At 46.2% G+C, this 8,218-nt stretch overlaps 1 long non-coding RNA gene across 2 annotated transcripts; it reads left to right on the top strand.

The window, feature by feature from the left end:
- Positions 1 to 2,640: 2,640 nt before the first annotated feature.
- Positions 2,641 to 7,250, top strand: LOC119959945. 2 transcript variants are annotated; one of them, XR_005459312.1, is made up of 3 exons: positions 2,641 to 3,080; positions 3,728 to 3,834; positions 7,056 to 7,250. It is a non-coding gene; the product is annotated as an uncharacterized LOC119959945 (long non-coding RNA). The 2 variants fall into 2 exon arrangements; XR_005459313.1 differs by lacking the exon at positions 7,056 to 7,250 and adding an exon at positions 3,985 to 4,728.
- The last annotated feature ends 968 nt before the right edge of the window (positions 7,251 to 8,218 follow it).

Raw genomic sequence — 8,218 nt, 5'->3', positions numbered from 1 at the left:
CTCCGCCCTTTTCTCTGTTATGTTTATGATTGTTTAAGGCTGGTAGGGGTGAAGTTTATTTAAAAGGACGGAATGTGGGAAGCACAATAAAATCAATAAAAGTGGGAATTCTTGGACACAAGCTGCAGCTCCTTCTTTATCTCGCAATGAAACTATTGTCTAATTCTCCCTGCTGTTACCAGGTTCCTGTGATACCCTCCTGCTGCTATATTAATGCAAACTTTAAGCAATCTATTTAAGTAGGTTTCAATTCAAGAAATTCATTGTGACTGTCACACAAACACATTAAAATGTTTTAGACAGATTCCGATGCATTTTCAGCCTGGAAACTGAAACCAGCTGCTTGACATTCAATCAGGAACATCACAGTTTTACACCAATCGCTGATTTGAGAGCACAGTGGGCTAAACCACTGGCTTGTAATGCAGATCAAGCATGGCAGCGCGGATTCCCATACCAGCCTCCCCGAACAGGCGCCGGAATGTGGCGACTAGGGGCTTTTCACAGTAACTTCATTGAAGCCGACATGTATAAGCAATTATTATTATTACATTTCCAGCATTTACCATTGTTCTTCCCGACTCTGAACACAGTTGTAAAGAAGACTTCTGTTCCATGTCTCGGGGTTCTGAGATGTGGAAGAGAGCGGCTGGAATACATTTCTTACACACTTCAGGATTAACCCACACGGGGACTTTGCTGACAGTGAAGAGAGATGAGAAAGAGCAAAGTGTAATTTGTCCCTCTCAGTGTGACCCTGAAGGATTGTGTCCAGGCTGAAGCCTCAGCAGCAGATTAAGACAATCAGAGTGAACATTATTCAGTCCTGGACATGATTAACAGCATCTTTCCAAGAGCCGGTGCAAACTTGATGGGCCGAATGGCCTCCTTCTATACTGTAAATTCTATGAAAATCAATAAGGGCATAATCTAATCCTTGTAGTCGCTTGTGAACTTGTTGGTGTTAGCTTGTGGGTTGAGTAAGTAAACCCCTTTCCACAGACATTGCAGTTGAATGGCCGCTCCCAGTGTGAACTCGATCGTGTTTCAGAAGATAAGATAAATAAGAAAATTCCTTCCCACATATGGAGCAAGTGAACGGCCTCTCCCTAGTGAGAACTCGCTGATGATTCAATAGGTTGGATGACTGACTGAATCCCTTCCCACACACTGAGCAACTGAATGGCCTCTCCTCACTGTGAACCTGCTGATGTGTCAGAATGTTGTCTGAATGTGTGAATCCCTTCGCACTTTCAGAGCAGGTGAACGGTCTATCCCCTGTATGAAGTTGCTGGAGTGTCAGAAGGTTGGATGAATTAATGAATCCTTTCCCACAATCAGAGTAGGTGAATGGTCTCTCCCCAGTGTGATCATGTTGGTGTGTTACTAAATCCTTGTTGTTTTTAAAGCTCTTCTCACAGTCAGGACAGTTAAAATTTTTGTTATCAGTGAACAAGTTGATGTGCCTGCAGGTGGAATGACTGAATGAATCCTTCCCCACACACAGAGCAAGTAAATGGTCTCTTTCCAGTGTGAATACATTGATCCTTTTTACATTTAAAACTCTTTTCACAGTCAGGACATGTAAATGGTCCCTTATCAGTATGACCAAGTGAATCCCTTCCCACACACCAGGCAGGTGAATGGTCTCTCCTAAGTGTGAACTTGCAGGTGTGTGCGAAGGTTGTCTGAATGGGTGAATCCCTTCCCACAAATGGAGCAGATGAACGGTCTCTCCCCAGTGTGACTGTGCCGATGAACCTCCAGTTGTGATGGTAACTGAATCCCTTCCCACAGTCCGCCCATTTCCACAGTTTCTCCATGCTGAGGGGTCTTTATGTCTCTCCTGCCTGTGCCTTGTCGACACACGCAACAGAAGTATAGTTTCTCCCGGCTTTGAATGGTGTGATTTTCTTTCAGGCTGTGTAACTAGTTGAAGCTCTTTCCACAGTCAGTGCAATGAAACACTCTGATTCGGGTGTGTGTGTGTCTCGGTGCTTTTCCAGTCACACTGATCTTTGCAATTTTTTTCCTTAAACGGAAGAGACAAACATTTCTCCTTCCAAATTCAAAGACTGATCATATTCAGCTCCTAATGAAAAGAGTGGCTGTCAGATTTCGATGTGTTGTTTGTTTTGAGTTTTCTGTCGGCCAATCCTCCACTTCTAATATCCTGTAAAAGGAGTTTACAAAAGCCATCACTGTCAGTCCAGGATAGAAATTCTGAACAGGCAATTCTAGTTTCTCTGGAACATTTCTTCCTCTCTTGTTCCACCAAAGCTGTAAATCCCCGTCCCACACACTCTCCCTCCTCCCTGGGCTGAAATGCAAACCCATCTCACCATCTACACCATTTCTTTCCTCCACTCCCAGTTTTCTCCCTCCCTCTCCTCTGCCTGGTTTCAGTTCTCCAGCTCCTGTCTGCAGACTGACAATGAAACCAATGGGTCTATTTGGGGAGTTTGGGTTCTCACCATTGTCCCCGCTCGCGGCGGCTCTCATTCAGCCTCTGGGAGCCGCACTCACTCTCACTGCGGCTGCGCTCAGCCCGGAGCAGCACCGCGCGTGCTCCGCACAGAGAGGCTACTTCCGGGGGCGGGGCATTGTGACGCCTGCGCGTTCTGGCTCCTGTGATGGAGATCGGGCGTATTCAGCCACGCCCGGTATTCCGGTTAGCTTTATCCGCCATTGTTCCACCCAGTTCCTCAGGGTGATAAATTGGTTCCGGCAATTTTCATCCAGTTCGGTGTTTGTACCGAATGGGGCGGCGGCATCGATGTTTTTCTGTCTGGTCGGCCCCTGTTAACGACTGTCATCTGTTGAGGGGCGATAGGTAGCAGGGCGCCTGCGCGGCTGTCATCTTGCTGAGCGGAAATGTGCAGCAGAGCGCATGCGCGCCCATCCTGGAACCGGAAGCCGGAAGAGAGAATCTCCTGAATTTCTGTCCTGGACTGAGAATGAAATTCTTTCGGAAACTCCTTTCGAAAGAGGAGGATTTACCAACGGAAACTTCAAACCAAACATCACATCATCCTCTCACTGAGTTACTCGATTCATCAGGACCTGAATATCATTGGGAGGTAAAATGGTTTGTCTGTTCTGTCTGGACAAAGATTTCAGATATCAGAGTGACTGGGAAACTTTTAATGACCATTCCAGGTTAAATTTGAGACTAATTACACCGATCACATTGGGGAAGATAAATAAGTTGCTGTTGTACTCTTTGTCGGGGCGATGTTTCAATGAGTGGGAGGAGCTTGTTCCCCATTGTTCAGATTGGAAACAACTTGTGCATCAAACTGGATTAGTCTTTGAGTCCCAATGTCTTATTGATGATGCAAAGCGGTGGCAGAGATGGAAAGAAAAGGAAGCCAATCCTGCTCTCCGGATTTCACTGTCTCATTGGACATCCTGCCCCACAAAGCTCTGCGGCTCTGTTCAGCCACATGAAAACCCCGGGTAGAAATTTACAACCCTGAGTGAACATCACCCTCAAATTAGGGGACTGCTGATGGGGGCAGAGCGGTCATCCTGGACCAGGGAGCAGGAGGGGAGAGTGTTGTGAATTTCTATCCTGGACTGACAGTGATTAATTTTGGAAACTCCTTTTACAGGGGGTTAGTAGGGGAGGATTTACACACAGCAAATTCAAACCTGGAGAAATATTTATCTTTCCTGAAGTTTATTTCTGGACTGACAGTGATGCCTTTGCAAACTTCTTTCACAGGCACTTAGAAAGGGATTCGTAGGCAGGAAATTCACAACCAATCCTCACATCAAATTCTGACAGCACCATTTGGGTTATCAGGACCTGGAGATTATCGACCTTTGTGTGTAAGCATTGAGTTCCATATCATTATCACTCACTGTGTAAAATTTCTTCCTCATATCCTCTCTGTAGATCTTACTCACAATCTTAAATCTATGTCCCATAATTCTTTTACAATCTACTGATGGGAACAGATTGATTTATCTTTTTTCCAGGTTTGCTGTTGTCGTTTCTGGTGCCTGGGTCATGCCAGATGGTACGTCCAGATTCCACTCCGTTATTGTGTATTTATAGCGGTTGAATGGGCTTGGACCAGTCCATTTCCAGATCCAGTACGCAAGTGAAGTCTCCGCCAAGCATTGATTGATGTGTATCCAGGTCTGGGATGGATCCCAACAATATTTTTTACAAATGCCATATTGTCCCAGTTAGGGACTTAGCCATTCACCAGCACCACTAATGCACCTGCCAATGACCCACTGACCACCACGTATCTCCCATTAGTGTCCGCAATGATGCTAGTGACTGAAGACTGAAAGAGTGACTGTTTATTGATTAGAATTGCAGCACCTCGAACCCTATGTCAAAGCCCGAATGAAACAGTTGGCTCACCCTTCCGCAGTCTGGTCTGATCTCTAACCCACAATGAATCTCCTGCAAGAACACTACACCAGCATTTAGATTCTTTAGGTGAGTGACAACCCTTGACCTTCACTGGTCCACCCAATCCCCTTGCGTTCCAGGTGACCAGTTGAATCAAGGGTCTCTGTACCAGCCCCCATCATGGAATCAGCCATTTCCACCGTGTGACGAGTCCCCAGCTCACAGGGGGACTTGAATCCCTTCTCACAGTCCCCACATGAAAAATGAAATGAAAATCGTTTATTGTCACAAGTAGGCTTCAAATGAAGTTACTGTGAAAAGCCCCTAGTCACCACATAGTGGCACCTGTTCGGGGAGGCTGGTACCGGAATTGAACCCGCGCTGCTGGCCTGCCATGGTCTTGCTTTAAAAGCCAGTTATTTAGCCCTGTGCTAAACCAGCCCCTATTTACACGGTTTCAGCATGCTGCTGGTGTCCTTGTCCCTCTCCACGTTTGACGATCAGTTGAATAATAAATAGTAAACATTATTAGTGTTACAAATAGGCTTACATTAACACTGCAATGGTTACTGAGAAAGTCCCGTAGTCACCGCACTCCGGCGCCTGTTCGGATACTCGGAGGGAGAATTCAGAATGTCCAAATCACCAAACAAGCACGATTTTTGGGACTTGTGGGAGGAAACAGGAACACCCGGAGGAAACCCACACAGACATGGGGAGAAGGTGCAGACTCCGCACAGACAGAGACCCAAACCGGGAATCAAACCCGAGTCCCTGGCGCTGAGAATCAACAATGCTACCCACTGTGCTGTCGTGGCAACCTTGTCTCCACAGAGAGCATGTGTACGGTCTCTCCCCGCTCTGAATGGAGTGGTGTTTTTTCAGACTGTAACTGGTTAAAGCTCTTTCCACAGTCAGTTCACTGGAACACTCTCACTCGAGTCGAGTGTGTGTGTATCGGGTTTTCTTACAGTCACACTGATCTTGGAAAATCTTTCCCTACGGACAGACCAGACAAACATTTCTTCTTCCACATTCACAGGCCAATGATATTCGGGTCCTGATGAATGGAGTGACTCTGTTAAATCTTGATGTGAAGTTTGATTTGAGTTTCCATCTGTAAATCCTTCCCTTCTAACCCCCTGTAAAAGGAGTTTACAAAAGCCATCACTGTCAGTCCAGGATAGAAATTCTGAACAGGCAATTCTATTTTCTCTGGAATATTTTTCCCTCTCTTGTTCTCCCAAAGCTGTAAATCCCCGTCCCACACACTCTCTCTCCTCCCTGTGCTGAAATCCAAACCCATCTCACCATCTGCACCGTTTCTTTTTTTTTAAATTTGGAGTACGCAGTTTATTTTTTCGAATTCAGGGGCAGTTTAGCGTGGCCAATCCACCTAACCTGCACATCTTTAGGTTGTGGGGAGAAACCCACGCAAACATGGGGAAAAGGTGCAAACTGCACACAGACAGTGACCCAGAGCTGGGATCGAGCCTGGGACTTCGGTGCCACGAGGCAGCAGTGCTAACTATTGCACCACCATGCTGCCCTTCTGCACCATTTCTTTCCTCCACTCCCAGTTTTCTCCCTCCCTCTCCTCTGCCTGGGTTCAGTTCTCCAGCTCCTGTCTGCAGACTGACAATAAAACCAATGGGTCTTATTGGGGGTTTGGGGCCTCCAGCGGGTGTTTGTGAATCCTCCCCGCTCACCTGCCAGTGTTCCCTTCCTTGCCATCGGAGAGACCTCTGATTTATTATTCTCCCTTGTGGTCCAGGTCTCTCCCTCAGCTTGACATATTTATTTGTCTGGCGAAAAGGATGGTCTCTTTCCTAATGTTTACAATTAAATGTGTAGGTTCCCCAAGAGATGGCTGACATTTCAGGGCAATTAAATGAATAATGGACAGAGATATGTTACATGGTACAGATTAGATATATTATTTGCGGTTCTGTAATAAATTATATTTATCATTATTTCTCACCTTGTAATGTAAGACTGTAGCTACGTTATAGATTTTCAGTCATCTCTTCCCTCAGAGGGTTGATAGTCTTTAGATTTCTCTTCCACAGGGACCAGTTGCATCTGGGGGTCATTGAATATATTGAAGTACAAGTTTGACAGATATTTTTATTGACAATGGAGTTAAGGGTTATGGGGAACAGGTAGGAAAATAGAGAGAAAGATGAGATGAGGAGGGATCTCTTCACTTGAGGATGTGGTGAAGCTTTGGAGTTCTCTACCCCAGAGGACTGTGCAGCCTCGGTCATCAGGTATGTTCAAGACAAATATTGACAGGTTTCTAGATATTGAAGATATTGAGGGATATGGGGATCGTGTAGGAGAATGGTGCTGAGGTAGATCGGTCAAGGATCTCATTAAATGGTTGTGCAGACTCAGTGGGCTGAATGGACTACTCTTGCTCCTATTATAATCTCTGTGTTCTGGTCAGGAAGCAGAGAGCTGAGCTTGGATCTGTCGATCAACATGAACCAGCACCTTCAGGAGAATTGGGAGGGTGAATATTAGATACAGCAGAGTGAGAATGGATGGAGAGTGTGTGGGATGGAGATTTACAGCTTTTGGAGAACAAGAGAGGAAATAATGCTCCATAGGAACTAGAATTGTCTGTTCTGAATTTTCATCGTGTACTAACAATGATGACTTTTGCAAATTGTTTTTAAAGGAAATTGGAAGAGGAGGAATTATGGACAGAAATCTCAAACTGCACATCTTGATGTGACAAACACACTCAATTCCTTCTGATCTGAATACCATTGTGAGAAGGAGAAATGTTTGTCCGAACGGTCAGCTTCTAAAGGTTTCAAACATCAGTGTGACCGGAAAAGCACCGAGACCCACACAACACACACCCGAGTGAGAGTGCTCCAGTGAACTGACTGTGGAAATAGCTTCAACCAGTTACACAGCCTGAAAAAACATCACACCATTCACAGTGAGGAGAGACAGTGCACATGTTCTGTGTGTAGACAAGGCTTCCACTGACTGTCCAATCTGGAGAGACACGGCGAGACCCAAAACAGGGAGAAACCATGGAAATGTGCTGACTGTGGGAAAGGATTCAGAACCCCATCGAAGCTGGAGTATCATCGACGCAGTTACAATGGGGAGAGGCCATTCATCTGCTCTCAGTGTGAGAAGGGATTCACTCAGTTGTCTCACCTGAAGACACATCAGCGAATTCACACTGGGGAGAGGCCATTCGCCTGCTCTAAGTGTGGGAAGGGATTCATTGATTCATCCGCCTTGCGAAAACATCAGCAAGTTCACATTGGGGAGAAGCCATTCACCTGCTCCATCTGTGGGAATGGATTCACACAGTTATCCAGTCTGCAGACACACCAGCGACTTCACACTGGGGAAAAGCCATTCACCTGCTCCCAGTGTGGGAGGGGATTCACTTGGTTATCCAGCCTGCGGAAACATCAGCAAATTCACACTGGGGAGACGGCATTCACCTGCTCTGAGTGTGGGGAGAGATTCAGTGATTTATCCAGTCTGCAGACACACCAGCGAATTCACACCAGGGAGAAGCCATTCACCTGCTCTCTGTGTGGGAATGGATTCAGTGATTTACCCAGTCTGCAGACACACCAGCGAATTCACACTGGGGAGAGGCCGGTCACCTGCCCTCAGTGTGGGAAGGGATTTATTGATCCATCCATCCTGCAGAGACATCAGCGAGTTCACACTGGGGAGAAGCCATTCACCTGCTCTCTCTGTGGGAATGGATTCACACAGTTATCTACTCTGCAGACACACCAGCGAGTTCACACTGGGGAAAAGCCATTCACCTGCTCTTAGTGTAGGAAGGGATTACATAGAAAA

The sequence above is a fragment of the Scyliorhinus canicula genome, unplaced genomic scaffold (genome assembly GCF_902713615.1).
Source record: "Scyliorhinus canicula unplaced genomic scaffold, sScyCan1.1, whole genome shotgun sequence".
Lineage (NCBI taxonomy): Eukaryota > Metazoa > Chordata > Chondrichthyes > Carcharhiniformes > Scyliorhinidae > Scyliorhinus > Scyliorhinus canicula.
The sequence above is the reverse complement of the archived record's forward strand: the minus strand, read 5'-3'. Positions and strand labels throughout refer to the sequence as shown.